Below are 18,794 nucleotides of genomic sequence, written 5' to 3'. Positions count from 1 at the left end.
CACATGTAAATGTGTATATATGTACATGTATGTGTCATTGTACGTATATATATATATATATGCATGTTTATGTGTGCATTATATATATATGCATGTTTATGTGTGCATTATATATATATATATATATATATATATTTATATATACATATATATACATATATACATATATATACATATATATGTGTGTATGTATATGGTATGTGTGTGCATATATATATATATATATATATATATATATATATATATATATATATATATATATAAATATATATGTATATATATATATATATATATATATATATAAATATATATGTATATATATATATATATATATATATATATATAATATATAAATATATATGATATATATATATATATATATATATATATATATACATATATATATATAAATATATATATATATATATATATATATATATATATATATATATCAGTACATATATTTATTTTTTTAAATGTTAAATTGTATCAGATCATTAAAAAAACTGAAAACGAGATTAAATAACAGAAGAAGTAAACATGCTTTTTGTTTGTTTCTTTTTTTTCTTTTTTTTTTTTGTATATGTATTTAAAACAATGTATTCACTTTGTATTAATTTACACAGAAATTTTTCATTAAAAGTATTTCAACAAAACAAAAACTTTTTGTGTTATTGATTATTTTTATGTGTTGCTCTCATTGACTGATTGACTAATTGATCTCACAATTTTAATGAATTCCAATTATTAATGGAAATGTTACAAAAGTAGAAATGCAAACATCATTATGATAACTCTTTACTCTTTTTACTCTTTTACGTGTTTCAGTCATTTGACTGCGGCCATGCTGGAGCACCGCCTTTAATCGAGCAACTCGACCCCGGGACTTATTCTTTTGTAAGCCCAGTACTTATTCTATCGGTCTCTTTTGCCGAACCGCTAAGTAACGGGGACATAAACACACCAGCATCGGTTGTCAAGCAATGCTAGGGGGACAAACACAGACACACAAACACACACGCATATATATATATATATACATATATACGACGGGCTTCTTTCAGTTTCCATCTACCAAATCCACTCACAAGGTTTTGGTCGGCCCGAGGCTATAGTAGAAGACACTTGCCCAAGGTGCCACGCAGAACCCGGAACCATGTTGTTGGTAAGCAAGTTACTTACCACAAAGCCACTCCTGCGCCTATAAATGTAAATTAGTTTTAGAATGACATCAGAAATGCCTTCAGTAACCAATACAAGACAACAAGGACAACAGTATGTGGTTATTTGGTCTGTTAAAAATAGTAACCAATTACCCTTCAGATTGCATCCTAACATCTTAAAAGAATGAAAGACATGTTGGATGATATAGTTTTTGATTGGGTATAGCTGAAAAAATAAATAATAGGCTGTGTGGTTAAGAAGCTTGCTTTGTAACCACTAGGTTTTGGGCTCAGTCCCCTTGTGTGGCACCTTGGGCAAGTATCTTCTGCTGTAGCTCCAGGCTGACCAATGCCTTGTGAGCAAGTGTGGTAGATAAAATATGTGTAAAAGACCATTGTATATATACATGAGAGGTTGTGATGAGTGACAACTTTGTAAATGATAATATTAATTTAGAAGCTTGTATGGACAGTCTAATATTGGGGCATAGAAGCCCACGATGGAAAAAAGTGAGTTTTCCATATGCGTGGGACTCAAACCCACACCTCTATATATTCACAATAGGTGTGCTACTATTACACCAACATCCCCACTCACAACTTCCTGGTAGATTTAAGAACTATAATTTCATAGTGTTGATTTTTAAACAAACAAGCATTTGCATTTTCTTTGATGATTTGAGAAGCTGTGCCATCAAGAAGTAATATGCCCCAGTGTTAGACTATTTTCGTTAGTCAATGCACAGTGATCGCTCATAAGCTTTAAGTTTATAAAATATTATTATTATTTACAGAATATACACACTTCTATATATATATATATATTAGAAGTATTGGGGGTGATGTACAGATTTAATACATATGAAAGAAAAAGGTGTTCAGAATGCTGGATGGTTGTATATAAAAAATGTATATATGTATTTATTTACATATCACATATTATTTCTTCAAATCACATATTTAAGCGCTTTCAACTACTACTGTAGTTTTCTGATGTGATTTGAAGAAATAATATGTGATATGTAAATATATATATTTCTTTATATACAACCACCCAACATTCTGAACACCTTTTTCTTTCATATATATATATATGATAGCTGTCCACTCGTGACCAAGGAAGACCATTGCTAACCTTTAGGAACATTATATGCTTTAGGACTAACTGGATTTAAATTGTGTTGTTAGTATACATACTTCACCACTACATATAAATGTTTCCAATTGCTACAAGTTGTTAAATAAATAAAAAAGGTCACATTTGTAGAAGTGATGTGTTAGAACTGAATATGTTTTGTTATGTGTCTGTGTGTGCGTTCATTCATCTCGGAACATAGACTAGCAGTCTTTTGGTTGTTGCTTCCAATAACTTTTCTCCTCTTGCATGTTGAGACTCTCTCTGTTGCATCATGGGAAATCTGTGTTTGGTCTCTGCTAAAATCCTGGTATTTATAAGAACCAAAACAGCTAGAAAGATAGACATGCTCCAGTAGATTTTGTACCTAACTAGGTCAGTTGCTGTCCATTTGAACTTCGGCTGACATGGCTGAGGTCGTAGGTCAAAGGGAGATGATCAATCACTTTTTGACAGGACAAAGAAAAACCTTTTTTCGTGCCTGTTGATCTTGGTGATTTGAATAGTCTTTTGTCCCCAATTTGTTATCTTTATGGTCACATTTGCATTGCCAGGGATGGATACATGAGAATATTCTTAATATGCAAAATATGATATGCCAGTTGTCCTTATATACATATATATGATTATATATATATATATATGCCAATTGTCCTTTATGGGGTAAAAACTTAGACAATGTATGATGTCACTGCCCAAGACCATTCTGACCGGAAGTGTGGTGGAAAAGAAATCAAGAGGCTGTCAAAAGCATTTGTAAACTGACAACTTCAAAGAATGGACTGGAAACCATAGCCTGACTGATAGTATGCATGCAGTACAGCACAACTGGAGAGTCTTGGCATGATATAATATAATACATGTGGACCATTGGCAAAAGTGAAAAAAGTCAAAATTTGGCCATTATGTGAAGAAGTTGCTTATTCCTGCCAAAGTAGTCTTAGATTTCCTGAACATAAAAAGAAGATAGAATGGTCATAACTGAAATGTATTTGATAATAGTTATCCTAGGATTAAATAGTAGCATAAAAAAAAAACAAGTGAGTCTTTATGGTGGTCAGTTGTTCAGCTATAAATAACAGCTAAATATCCCTCATGTCTCACTTAACCCTAACAAAAAGGAGAGACACATCAGAAAATATAATCCTAGATACACTTTGTTTTGAGAAAAGAAGACAGGATGGTTACAGCTGGAATGCTTTGAAGATAAATCTGCCTGAGGCGAGGACTGAGCAAGAACGATGATGGTAGAGGTACCAACAGTGACAGCAGCAGTCGCAGCAACAACAGATGAAGCAGCAAAAAATTGAAAATAGCTGTGGAATCTCGTTCAATAAACAGCTCAAACAGCTCAAAATAATATGGCACACATTTTCACCTGCACACTTAATTTTAAGATAACTTGTTCGTAGATGTTTTGTCTAAGGATTGCATATCTCACACAGAAGATGGAATGGCTATGGCTTATATGATAATGAAATACAGAGCAGTAAGCTGGCAGAATTGTTGGTATATTGGGCTTAGCAGCATTTTGTCTATCTTTACGTTCTGACTTCAAATTCCGCTGAGGTCATCTTTGCCTTTCATCGTTTTGAGGTCGATAAAATAAGCACCAGTTGAATACTGGGGCTCAATATATGCAACTTGGCCTCTCCCTCAAAACTGCTGACCTTGTGCCAAAATTTGAAACCAATATGATAATGAAAAAGAGATATTCAGCCCAAAACTATATTATACGGAATTGTCTTTCATCAGAACTAGTAAATATATTACTTGTAGGTAAGGTGGTGAGCTGGCAGAAATGTTTGCATGCCGGGCGAAATGCTTAGCAGTGTTTCATCTGCCGTTACATTCTAAGTTCAAATTCCGCCGAGGTCGGCTTTGCATTTCAACCTTTCGGGGTCGCTTAAATAAGTACCAGTTTATGCACTGGGGTCGATGTAATTGACTTAATCCCTTTCTCTGTCCTCGTTTGTCCCCTCTATGTTTAGCTCCCTGTGGGCAATAAAGAAATAAATATATTACTTGTAGGCCTTCACACAACTTTTTCCTTATCAATGATCTGCTCAAAACAGAACTTATAAGAGGTATTCAACAACAACCCAACATGGGAGCCTATACATTTATGATTCCCAACAAGAGACCTTGGACCTCTAAGGTGTACAGGGCCTGTCCATAAGCTGTGTTTAAAATTTTAAACAGCTGCAGTATAAAATATATACTGACATTTTGTTGTTATAAATTATGAGGGTTCCAATTGATCCAATCCATGGAACAGCCTGATCATGAAATTAACATGCAAGTGGCTGAGTACTCCGCTGACACACACACACACTTAATATGGTTCTCAAAGAGATTCAGAATGTGACAAGGCCGACCTTTTGAAATACAAGTTCTACTCAGTTTTGCTAGGTATGAATGACTGGAACAACATTAAACAACGTGTTTTGCTGAAGGACACAATGTGCCACTGTGCCACTGTGCCACTGTGCCACTGGGAACCAAACTCATGACCTTACAATCGTGAGCTAAATACACTAACCAGTTACATCAATATCATCATCATCATCATCATCATAACCTCACCACCACCACCACCACCATTATCAACAAAATAAAACCTTCAAATGACTGAAACAATTAAAAGAATAAATATAGAACATTAAGATATTAATGAAAATATTGTAGTTGTTGTTACAGAACATCTGCTCCCACGTCAGTTCTAATGACCAAACAGAAATTATACTCGTGAAAGCATTTTATGTGATCAGTGAATAGCCGCCAGTTTTCCCTGAAACTCCACCCTCCATCTATGGAAAGATGAATATTCATAGGCGCAGGAGTGGCTGTATGGTAAGTAGCTTGCTAACCAACCACATGGTTCCTGGTTCAGTCCTACTGCGTGGCATCTTGGGCAAGTGTCTTCTGCTATAGCCCCGGGCCGACCAATGCCTTGTGAGTGGATTTGGTAGATGGAAACTGAAAGAAGCCTGTCATATATATATGTATATATATATATGTGTGTTTATGTGTTTGTGTGGCTGTGTTTGTCCCCCTAGCATTGCTTGACAACCGATGCTGGTGTGTTTACGTCCCCGTCACTTAGCGGTTCGGCAAAAGAGACCGATAGAATAAGTACTGGGCTTACAAAAAGAATAAGTCCCGGGGTCGATTTGCTCGACTAAAGGCGGTGCTCCAGCATGGCCGCAGTCAAATGACTGAAACAAGTAAAAGAGTAAAAGAGTATTTCGTTTCAGATGTGTTGTGCTGCTTACGAAGCAAAAGAAATTGTTTGATCATTAGTTACCTCCCTTAGATTCTATGGATTTCAAGATAAACGAAAGAAAGGAACTTGTGTTTATTGGAGACGAAAAATACTTTTAATAAAGAGAATCTACAAGAATATTTGTAATATCTCATCCAACAAATTAATACTTACACATGTGGATGCATTAAAGTTACACATGGGCACTGTATGCAAGGTTAATTACAAGGTATAAATCATTTATTAGTAAACTAGCAGTATCGCCCGGCGTTGCTCGGGTTTGTAAGGGAAATAACTATATAAGCATTTTTAGAGAGTTATAGCCAAAAAATAGCAAAAAAATGCATTAAAAATGGAAAAAAAATGATGGTAAACTTTTTTAAAAATCGTTGACTCATCGTAGACATTTTTAGAGAGTTACTTCCCTTATATAATAGCGAAAAATGCATTAAAATGGAAAAAATGATGGTAAATTTTTTTTTAAATCGCAGACTCATTGTAGACGCGCGCTAATACCCAGAAGGGCTCGATATGAATCACGACTATAAGATACCCGGTTTTGGTTAAACCCTACCGAAAAATGTGGGAGTAGTTAGGAATCTAAATCGTAGGAAACAGACACACAACCTCTCTTTTATATATAAAGATATTCAACTGATATTAGTGTCACCTAATCTGTTTTTCGCTAAGCAGCTACAGCAGATTATTCCAATTGTATCTTCTTAGTATTGCTTGTATTTTGAGACTTTAAACGAAGTTTAAAATCCAATGGCAAAGTGTTCCTTTGAGAAGTGGCAGCTCCATACAGTACGAGTTATGAAAGACATGACAACGCGAATAATACCACACGAATCTTATAATTCATGGATTATGTAATAATGAAATAATAATAATGAAATTATTGTATACAGTGTTCAGGTGCACCACAACTTGTCAAAAGTGCATATAAAGCATATGCAGTAATGTACAAATGTCTGGAAAGTGAACAGTGTATGAGTCAGATACATGCTTGCGTGTGTATAATCAGGTGTAGTGTTGGCAAATCTCGGGAAGCATGAAAGTTTTGAAGGATGCTGTGCTCCGAAAACTAACAACTGATGCTGGCAGTTTGTTCCATGCTTCAGCAACTCTTAGCATGAAAAAATGTTTCTGAAATTTATGGGAGCTGTGCTGTTTTCTGACTTTGTAAATATGTCCAAGGGGGTTAGACAGGTGGAGTTTGAAAAGGTGCTCAGAGTTATTGTTGGTAAGATGGTTAATAATTTTATGGGTGTCTGCCAAGTCAGCTGCCAGACGTTGGAGTTTCAATGTATCCATGCCCAGGGAAGTAAGGCATTCAGAATATGGTAAATGCCTGATGGAGGGTATTCTCTTGGCTGTACGTTGCTGAACGGTTTCCAGACAATTAATATGTAACATTTTCATAGCATTTCTTAATGTTACTAATTTAAAGTAAATTCTTCTTCAAAGTTGATATTTTCTCCTCATTTAGTCTTTAATTGAAATAAGTACATCAAGAAATAATGAAAAGATAACAAACTGATTAAAATATCAGGAGTAACTTATAGGAATTTTCAATGAAATACTCTTTAAAACACCTAATTCTCTTACAATATTGTATTATTGGTTAATTGATAATTGAACAATAAATAACTTTTATTAGTTGACAAAGACAAATACAATTATATGAATGCATTAGAAAAGCATTCAGTCTTGTTTTCAGTTCAACAGCTACAATTTTTACGCTTATTTGTGTAAAATTTCACATTCAAAAATTAAAAAGATTTAATTATATTTTAAATCTATTGGTTTTCTATTAAGAATAACTTTACAACATATATCATATTATACAATATCATTATTTAGAGCCACAGTTTCGCATTATTAAATGAGCTCTTCCATTTTATTAAATAATTAGTATCTTAAAATAATCTTTTTAATAACTTTTATGGTAGACATTTCAAATGGAGAAGTTTGGAAATGCAGTAGAGAAAGCTAAAGGAATTTTCACCAAAAAGTTTTACAACTTTTGCAAAAGTCATAAAATCCTTTTTCTACTTTGAAATTAAATTATGATACATTTTTAAAAGTGATATTTATGTCTGTCATTGATTCAAATATTCTATACATTTTGTCCACTCAATTTTAAATCTTCTCATCACACACATGTGTTTGTATGTATCAATACATGAGTGTGTCTAAGTGAAATATTTTGTGAGTCAGCCCATCATTAACTGCAAAAGTTGGAGGCTGTATTTCCGTTTCCTTGCATTGGAATAAAAGACAGCTTGTCATTGGCTACAACACACATTACATACTACACAACCAACTCCATAGAACTACATAACACTGTCACATACCAAACTGCTCAGAACTTCTGCTTCTATTACAACTTTGTGATATCAGAACACTAAAACAGTACATTAACAACAATATAAACAATAAACAACTGTTGGTAAGTATTTATTCAAAGTTATTTTGATGTACAATTTGATTCTTTAGACATTTGTTCATTTCTCTCTCACCATCTTAAAACTACACCAATAGGAAACATTATTACTTCCTGTACAAGAATGTTATTATTTTTTTTTAAATCCTTCAGTTAATTATTGATAAGATATTTTCAAAAAATACTTAAGGCAGAAATATCAACAAAATACAAATACAATTCAACATTATTTTAACATTTACATTCTTTAAAAATATATTATTTTCTCTTTTTTTACAATATTCTCAGACTAATCATCTACAGCCATGATATCCGTTACTGTTGATAGATATATACTGACTGTACCAGTACTATTTTATATTAGTACAAGGGTTTATGAAGTTTTTATTTTATATTGCAAAATAAGGAGTATTCTGTTTTCATCAGATAGATTCTACATTTAAGAAATTGAATCGTGATGTAATTTTGAAAGAAAGGGAGATTACTCCTAAAGATTCGTCGAAGTTCTACGCAGTTGTTGGACTTGCTAGAAATAGCAGCCAGATCTCCCACAACTCACACCCTTCAGTTAAGAAATACAGCATCCTAGAGTATGGAAGAAATCGCCATCATCATCATCATTTAACATCTGTCTTTTATTCTGGCATGTGATACTTTAAAAAAAACTTCTATTTGGTCAGTGCTGGTCTAGTGTTACAAATCAATATAAGAAAATCTTAATATCTCTGCTAGATCCACGTTTAGAAATGTAATATCAGGGAGAAGTTTAGATATGTAACATTGGGAAGTTGATACAAGGGTTGGTATATATCAAATTGTCGTTTTAAACATGAGATATTGTCACCTGTCGATGTCTAACAATGATGGCAGAAACGTTAGCACACCGGGCGAAATGCTTAGCAGTATTTCATCTGCTGTTACATTGAGTTCTAATTCCGCCGCAGTCAACTTTGCCTTTCATCCTTTCAGGGTCGATTAAATAAGTACCAATTGCGTAGTGAGGTCGATATAATCGTCTTAATCCGTTTGTCTATCCTTGTTTGTCCCTTCTGTGTTTAGCCTCTTGTGTTTAGTAAAGAAATAGATATTTTTCAATTTAAAAATGAGTTATTGTGTAAGAGATAGAGAAAGTGAAATGATTGGCGTCCTGGGAGGTGGAAATCCTCCATGCTCCCTGAAATTCACCAACATTACATCTGACGCCCCACCTCATCTCCATTTCTTCTCCCGATTTTTGTCCTTTTTGGGTTGGGGAGACTTATTCACTGTTCTTTTCCTGTGCCTATTTTATGTACTGTTCATGCCCTTTTGGTTACTTTTTGTTATGAGTTGCAGTGCACCTGAGCACTGTATACGATTATTATTTACTTGCAGTATCGCCCGGCGTTGCTCGGGTTTGTAAGGGAAATAACTATATAAGCATTTTTAGAAATGTAAAGTATAATAGCCATCTCAATATGGCTAACCACAAAGGTGGGGTGTTACTGTAGCTTTTTACGTTCTGAGATTTAATAATAAATTTTTAGAGAGTTACTTCCCATATATATGCCAAAAATGCATTAAAAATGTGAAAAATTTAAGGTAAATTTTTTTTACATCATAGACTCATCGTAGACACGCGCTAGTACCCAGAAGGCCTCAATATGAATCACGACTATAAGATACCCGGTTTTGGTTAAACTGCACCGCAAAATGTGGGAGTAGTTAGGAATCTAAATCATAGGAGACAGACAGTACACAACCTCACTTTTATATATATAGATTATTATTTGATAGTATACTTTAGCAATGAGAAACTAACCTTTTGACATATTGCCCTCAAGCATGTTGTGTGATCAATAAATTTTTTCAGATGATTGTGCTTCTTGGTTCAATATGTTGAATGCAACAGTCTTGTATCATAGGCTGATGTTGCCGAGAGCCTTGTGGAACTCAGATGAATCCATCCATCCATCCTTATATCATATGTATGTTGATGACTTCTGTTTAATTTCAGTTATTTCCTTTCATGTTTCAGTCAACAATTTTATCATATGAAGTTGCTAAAATATGCACCTGTTTAAGTACTAGGATCAAATATGGTAACCTAAGAAATACCTCTCGCTAGAGGGCAATAATCGTAACCAGCAAAAAAAAAAACTTAAATAGACCTACAATACCAACCTGAAAGATATCTGCCCATTGTCTACCAACTGCATCACATTAATCTTTAGCACACTGCATTTTCTCTAGAATTGTTTCTCCTAACATTGCCCTGTTACTACAGGGGAGAAAACTCATATGAAGACATGATGCACTTACAGTGTGCTAAAGGTTAATAATTTCTTGATGATATGTACTACAGTTACACATTTTTATCAAGAAAGTATGGCATAGTATTATTCCAATTAAACCTTGGGTTTAATAGTGATGTACAGGAATTACTGTTCAGAATAAAATCTGTATGTGTGTGCAGGTATATATATATATATATATATCATCGTCATTTAACATCCACGTCCATATTGGCATGGGTTAGACGGTTTGACAAAGAAGTGGTGGACCAGGTGGCTGCACCAGGCTCCAATTTGTTTGGCACAGATTTTAGGCTTCATAAATATCTACACATGTAGCAAAATTTTCATATTTTCTTTGCATTTATTAAATTTTGAATTATGAATATTGATATAAAACTCTATTTCAGATAGAAAATGAGTCCAGTTGTATTGTTGGTGTTGTTTCTTTCTGGAAGTTGCTGGTGTGTGGATCATGTCTACCATGTGAAAGAGAACAATGATAGACACAGCTATATTGGAGATATTGCCACTGATACACAACTGCTGAATACTGTACCATCTCGGGGTGATAGCAGCAGACTAATATTTAATGTAATCCAGGATAGTACTGATGGAGGTGTTCAGTTGTTTAATGTTACACCTGGAGGACAAATATACACTGCTGCTATATTGGATGCAGAAACTCTGTGTCAATATAATGTGGAATGTTTCAGAATGTTAGAAATAGCTGTTCAGCATGGCCATTCTGTTATAAAGATATTAGAAGTCAAAGTTATAATAGAAGATGTCAATGATAATTCTCCCATTTTTCCCAACAAAGAATTTCATTTAGCATTTGATGAAAGAAGGCTCAAAAGGAAGAATTCAAAAGCCACGGACAATGATGTCAGTACTCACAATTCTCTTGTGAAGATATCAGCCTAAAAAAAGCAATTTACTACAACTAACTTTGGAAGGCAACTTAGATCGTGAGAAAAAAGACATTTATAATATTCAGTTGATTGCAAGAGATGGAGGATCTCCGCAAAAGGAAGGTGTACTGGATATAATGATATCAGTACAAGATGAAAATGATAATTCCCCAGTGTTCTCCCAGAATATCTATAACATCACTATCAATGATACACACCAGACAAACATACCTGTTCTAAGATTGTCTGCAACAGATTCGGATATTGGAGAGAATCAAAGAATTTCTTATACTTTTAGTACTAAAACACCTAATAAGATAAAAGAATGTTTTCGGTTGAATAAAGTAACTGGAGAACTATTTCTAACAACAGAATTTCAGTTTGGAAGATTCTATAAAGTGTTTGTTAAAGCCACAGATAATGGTAAACCACCTATGTCCTCAATCGTTACTGTTCTAATAAATGGAATCACTCATCTTAACAATCCACCAAACATTGACTTCAGATTTGTCATTAAGTCAACTGGAAAAACAGCTGTCATCTCAGAAGCAACTCAAATTCATAGTTTTGTTGCTTATGTCAAAGTTACCGATAATGACAATGGAGTAAATGGACAAGTGAAGTGCCATTTACAAAACAGATATCTTCAGCTTATCTCAGAGTCTGAAAAGAAATACAAAGTTGTTGTCAAGAGTGAAATAGATAGGGAGAGAGAGAAGAGATTTAATTTACCATTAAATGTCAAGATAATGGTTTACCTCCATTGAAAGTAGAGAAACAGTTTTCTATGCTGGTTACTGACATAAATGATGTACACCTCAGTTTAGTCAGGACATTTTAGTTTCTCTCACCTATGAAAATGAACACAAAGACTTCCCTGTTGGATATGTCAATGCCACAGACCCAGATATTGGAGATGGAGGACAATTAACCTATTCTCTATTATCTAATGGAAAATATTCTACCATTTCAGATATCTGATGTGGGATTCATTTCCACAACTGAGTCCCTAGACAGAGAAGAAAAGAACCTATATGAGTTTAAGGTTTTAGTAAAAGATAAAGGACACCATCACTGGAGAAGAGAGCAATGTTTGTTGTTGAGTTATGGATTTAAATGATAATGCTCCCTATTTCAGTTTCCCTAATGTTGACCCTTTCACTCTTAATGTCCACTACCATCCCCACTCTGACCAGGATATCACAGTTGTTAGGGCCTCTGACAGAGACAGCCAACACAATGCCTTCCTCACATATGAAATACTCAGAGGTAATGAGAAACACTTATTTCAAATGAACCATCACTCTGGTGTCTTATCTTTCTCTCGCTCACTTTACCAAAATGATGCTGGATTCTATGAACTGGAATTAGGTGTGAAAGACAGTGGCAGTCCAGTTCTGTCATCGACAAACAACTTTGTCTTTGACTCTCACAGTTAGTAACACCACATCAAAGATATTTAGACCCCTTCAAAGACAACAACAGAATCAAGTAATGGTCTCCAATTGAATGTGATGATTGTTATTGTTGTAGCAGCTGTGATCGTATCAGTTGTCATAGTGATCTCTATATCAATCTGTATAGTTCATAGACTGAAGCAGACAGACAACAACTATAACAACAGTGTTGATATGTACCACAAGGTTACACCTGCATTAAACGTACAACCGAAATATATATTTGATCCAACTTGTGTTCTTCCTGGAGTTCAGTACACAATGGAGAGAAACCTGAAGAAACCCCAACAACCAATGGTAGACAGAGAAGATATTCACTGCAGAACTATATCATATGATAGCTGGGGTAACCCAGCTTTCACTGAGCCACATCAACAGGTAAGACAGTTAATTACCAGTTGTTTGAATGGTTGATCACGAGTTGTTTGCAGAGTAATATTTTGTTCTGGTATTTCTTATTAAATATGATTTCCTTAAATTCATGGATCTTTTATTTCTAGCTCTTATTGTAAATTATATCCTTTCTTGTTGTAAATTATATCCTTTCTTGTTTTCTAAGTATGGTCTAAGTATGGTCAATATTTTGTCTTATTTCAATTTTATGCATTTCTATTTCGAAATATTGATGACACTATGATGCACTCTTATATGAGTGTGCATGTAATATATGGGACAGGTGGATGTTTCTCTACGCATATATTTTTTGGAATGCCCTTAACATTATGATGATACATTGAATCTATATATTTGTATTTAGATATTTGTTCCAAAGAAGAGAGTATGTCTCCTGGTTACAGAGAACTAAACAGTTCTGACCATTCAGTGAGATGTCAACATTGTCATCTCGCACTGATAGGGGTCATGGATGGAGTGTCGGCAGTGCTGGTCACTATGAGGAACTGCCAGGTAAGTGAAAATAAATATTTCTTCAATATAGTATGATAATCTATTGGTCTATATTTAGTTACCATCATCATCATCCTTTTTCAATCCAATCCACTTTGGAAGACTAACATGGGTTGAATAGAATTCTTTGGAGGCAGATTATTTCATGACCGTTTTACCTGAACGGAATTATTTATTTATTTATACGATTCTGTGCTAAGGCTGAAATCATGTTTACAATGGCCAATCTTACATGATTTGCTTTTAGTGATGGAAGGAGTCCAACACTGTTTGCTCTCTACTGAGTTTCCTGCTGTAATACAGTTTCATCTGGGACAGTGGATAGCAAGAGGTCAAGTTATTCCTGGAAAACATCTACTCCACTCCATGAAGATCCCTGAGATGTTTGGACGAGACATTAAATAGCTGTGGACCCTTGAATCCCAAGATATCACAGTGCATGGCGCTCACTCTAGACAGGATAGCTGGGGCATAGCTTTTTTTTTTGTTAAAATATACTAATGCTTTGATTTTTCCTTGCTATAAACCCATTTAAACCAGTTTGCTTTTATTCAGTTTGCCTGAAAAAAAAAAACAGCCAATAAATCGATATACTTCCATCCAGATCTATGTCGATATCAAAGTGATTATACATGGAATAGAGAAACCACCCTCAACACACCCTCGACAGATCAAGGGGAGATAACAACAACGGATATCCCTACCAACCAAATGTTGACAAGAGCCCTTCTTCATCTCGACCAAATACCTTTGACTACAGCTGGGACCACATCTAATACAACTGAACAATCACCTACGGTGCCAATGACAAGTGCCTTTATTTCAAACTGTAAACCGCTTCTACCAGCTGTACCTAAAGTAACAACATTACCAAAGGTACCTTCAATACCTCAAGTACCACCTCTATCAGCACCCACAACTAATGCTGCCTATTTAGAAACCAATGACAGGTAGCAGCAGAACTAGAACAAGGACTGCCTAAAATCCTGACCGTATTTTATATTTGTGTACTAATTTCAATCATATTCTACCACAGATGACTTTGCCAATTATTTGCCAGTCTTCTTTAGCAGCTTACATAATTATTACTTCCTCCCCTTACTAGAGACAATACCAAAAATGATTTTATCTTATATAAAAGTAGACCTTGTATATTACTACAAATATCTCAGTGTGAAAGTATGAAAGGTAATTATAATTGCATTCTGATTTCAAATTCCACTGAGGTCGACTTTGCCTTTCATCCTTTTGGGGTTGATAAATTGACTGGGATCGATCTAATCGACTGGCCCCCTCCCCCAAAATTTCAGGCCTTGTGCCTAGAGTAAAAAAGAATATTAATATTTGATCAAGAAATTATATAACATTGTCATAACATTTCTTAAAGTTATAAATTTATGATAAATTTTCACCAAAATAGATAATTTTTTTTCTTATTTAGTCTTTAATCGAAGTAAATATATTTACACCAAGGAATCATCAAAAGAAAATATGACAGAATTATCAAAATATTTTGAATGAGGGGAACAGTTAAGAATGAAATATTCTCCCAAACTACCAGTTGATATCTACCAAAGTTTTTACTGAGAAACTTATAACCATGTATATTACTGAAACTGTCAGGATATATATAAATATCATCATCATCATTTAACATCCACTAGTATATATATATATATATATATGTGTGTGTGTGTATAGAAGATATCTGGATATATATATATAGGGAAGCTATCCAAAAATATGTAACACAATTCTCCATTGTAGTTTCTGGATATTTTCTTATAAAATCTATTGAAGATTGCATAATTTCAATAGTTAACCCAACTTAAAAAGAAAGAGTTTAATCTAAGCCCTAGAAAAGCAATATTTCTTCTCCTTAAAAGTATTTTTGTTATGTAGTCACAGTATACAAAATACTTAATTCTGTTTCTACATTTTTGGCTTTAGATTACCATTTCAAAGCCATATAAAGAATATGCATTCTTGATTAGCTTTCCAAAAAGGTGGGCAAAAAAAATTTTTTAAATTAGATACATTATATATATTTATATATATATATCAGAAAGGAATTCCATGTGTAATGACATTTAATGGATAGGCTTCTATGTTGATAAATATTTATAAGTTTCAAATGTGAAATTTACAAACTTTTATTTCCATTTTAGAAGGATTAGTTCTGTTATAGGAACACTTGTAAGAACAAACCATATTGCAATAATTATTCAACACAATTATTTGGAGCCATAATTTCGTATTTTCAAATGAGTTCAACAATTTTATGATGAAATTAATTTCTAAAAATATTATTTAGTAACATTTATTAAAGATGTTTCAAGCAAAAAATTTTATAAAACCAGAGGAAAATATAAGATAAAAAGTTTTGCAACTTTGACTGAAGTTAGAAAATAACTTTTATGCATTAAAATTAAAATATGATATATTTTTAATATACTTTAATTTTATATTTCATTACTTAAAACCTTATTAATATTTCCATCCATTTAGTTGGGTACCTTCTCACCACGCACACATGTATATGTATGTATCTATATATGAGTGTGTCTAAGTGAAATAGTCTGTGAGTCAGCCATCATTTACTGCAAGAACTGGAGGCTGTATTTCCGTTTCCTTGCATTGGAATAATAGACAGCTTGTCATTGGCTACAACACACATTACATACTACACAACCAACTTGATAGTACTACATAACACTGTCACATACCAAACTACTCAGAACTTCTGCTAGTTTTATAACTTTGTTACCAGAACACTGAAACAATACAGTAACAAGTGTATAAACGACTGACAACTGTTGGTAAGTACTTATTAAAAGTTATTCTGCTGTATAAATTGTTTCTGTTGGTGTTTGGTCATTTCACTTCCCATTGATTATTTAGTAACATTTATTAAAGATGTTTCAAGCAAAAATTTTATAAAACCAGAGGAAAATATAAGATAAAAGTTTTGCAACTTTGACTGAAGTTAGAAAATAACTTTTATGCATTAAATTAAAATATGATATATTTTTAATATACTTTAATTTTATATTCATTACTAAAACCTTATTAATATTTCCATCCATTTAGTTGGGTACCTTCTCACCACGCACAACCATGTATATGTATGTATCTATATATGAGTGTGTGTCTAAGTGAAATAGTCTGTGAGTCAGCCATCATTTACTGCAAGAACTGGAGGCTGTATTTCGTTTCCTTGCATTGGAATAATAGACAGCTTGTCATTGGCTACAACACACATTACATACTACACAACCAACTTGATAGTACTACATAACACTGTCACATACCAAACTACTCAGAACTTCTGCTAGTTTATAACTTTGTTACCAGAACACTGAAACAATACAGTAACAAGTGTATAAACGACTGACAACTGTTGGTAAGTACTTATTAAAAGTTATTCTGCTGTATAAATTGTTTCTGTTGGTGTTTGGTCATTTCACTTCCCATTGACTACCATCTTGCTAAAACTACACCCATAGCAAAATCAGATTCTTAATTACTTCCTGTACAGCAATGTCATTTTCTAAAGACATTTTATATATATCTTCAATAAATACTTGAGATGGAACTTTCACCAAAACACAAACAGAGTTTAGCATTATTTTAATATTTACATTCTTTAAAAAAATATAATGTTTTCTCTCTCTTTTTTACAATACTGTCAGTTTAACCATCTAGCATAGGATTAGCTGATAGATTTGGATGTAATAGACGGGATGTATTGATGATAATTGTTTTAGTTAACGTTAGTTGAATAGTTTATCAAGTTTTTACTTTACATTGCAAAATATTTGACTATCTTGCTCTCACAAGATTGTTAAATTCAATATCTGAGAAATTGGACCATGAAGTAGTTTTGAAAGTAAGGGAGGTTACTCTTAATAAATTAATACCCTTAATGAATTCTCGGACTTGCTAGAAATAGCAGCCAGATATCTATCAAAATCACACACTTCAGATTAGAAATACTGCATCTTATGATATTCAAGAAATCATCATCAGCATTGAACGTCTACTTTCCATGCTGGCATAGAATACTTTTAAAAGAACGTGAAGTTCTTAGTTTGAGTGCCTTTCATTTGGTCAGTGGTTCGCTGGTGTTACACATCAATTAGTTGCCATTCTTAATGTCTCTTTTAGATTCGTATTCAGATATGTAATATCAGGAGAATTGATGCAATGGCATGATATCTTCAGAACAAGTGTATATGAAATTGTCATTTTAAAGATGAGACTTTGTCACCAAGGATGTCACACAGAGACATTCTTGTATTCAGTTATGACTGTATTGGTGTAGGGAAGATACGGAAACAATGGAATGATGGATATTCTGGGGAATGGGAATCGTTTGGTAAGATATTTTCATAGTGAGAAGTAACTCAGTGATCAACATATTGGACTCAGACATGGCTGTGTGATCAATAATTTTTTTTTTCTGGAGAACATGATTATTGGTCAAATATGTTGAATAAGACAGTCAGAAAACATGGGCAACAGTCTTGTGTCATAGATGGATGTTGTCCATAGCCTTGTTAAAAAAATTCGACCAGTGGAAACTGTGCAGCTCTCTGATAGAACTAGCCATCCATTTCACACCAATATGTATGTTGGTGGTATTTTGTTCCACTTCATTTATTTCCTTTTGAGCCTCAGACTACTTTTTGTGTCTTGTGAAGTTCTTCAAATATCAGGATCAATATAGCCTAAGAAATATCCTTGACTACAATACAATTACTGTAACTTGTAAAAAGGAAATAATATAACTCAGACAAAACAGCCATATCAACCTGAAAGAAGACATTACAAAAAAATATTAAATCTGCTCTCTATATAAATTCAGTGTCAGGTTAATTTCTTGATATACCACGCTTATAATTTTCTTTATTAAGGCAATATGGTCACAACACTTTACATGATGTGCACGCACGTGCATACAGACACACACACACACATATCCACAAACTCATTCCTATACATGTGTGTGCATGCATTATCATTTATATCTTAAATATTTAATGCTACAGTATACAACACAAAAAAAAATCTATAGATTTTAGCCAGCACTGTATCTTCACAATTTTAGATAGAGCTCTTTGTTTACTTTACCAAATGCAAAAATAAGAGAAATTACTTGGATTGTGGTTTTAGTCATCATTACAATTTCACCAGCAGCCAATTTGACATACATGTGGTTTATAAACAAAG

General features: G+C 33.5%; 1 protein-coding gene across 1 annotated transcript in view; it reads left to right on the top strand.

Annotated features, from left to right (window-relative positions):
- LOC115218744 (protocadherin gamma-B1) overlaps positions 1 to 11,534 on the top strand; it is a 40,862-nt gene extending 29,328 nt beyond the window's left edge. The window contains exon 5 of the transcript XR_005001985.1: positions 11,524 to 11,534. The gene's annotated coding sequence lies outside the window, so the exon portion shown is untranslated. The remainder of the gene's footprint in view (positions 1 to 11,523) is intronic.
- Positions 11,535 to 18,794: the final 7,260 nt, after the last annotated feature.

Source organism: Octopus sinensis, linkage group LG14, assembly GCF_006345805.1.
Source record: "Octopus sinensis linkage group LG14, ASM634580v1, whole genome shotgun sequence".
NCBI lineage: Eukaryota > Metazoa > Mollusca > Cephalopoda > Octopoda > Octopodidae > Octopus > Octopus sinensis.
The sequence above is the reverse complement of the archived record's forward strand: the minus strand, read 5'-3'. Positions and strand labels throughout refer to the sequence as shown.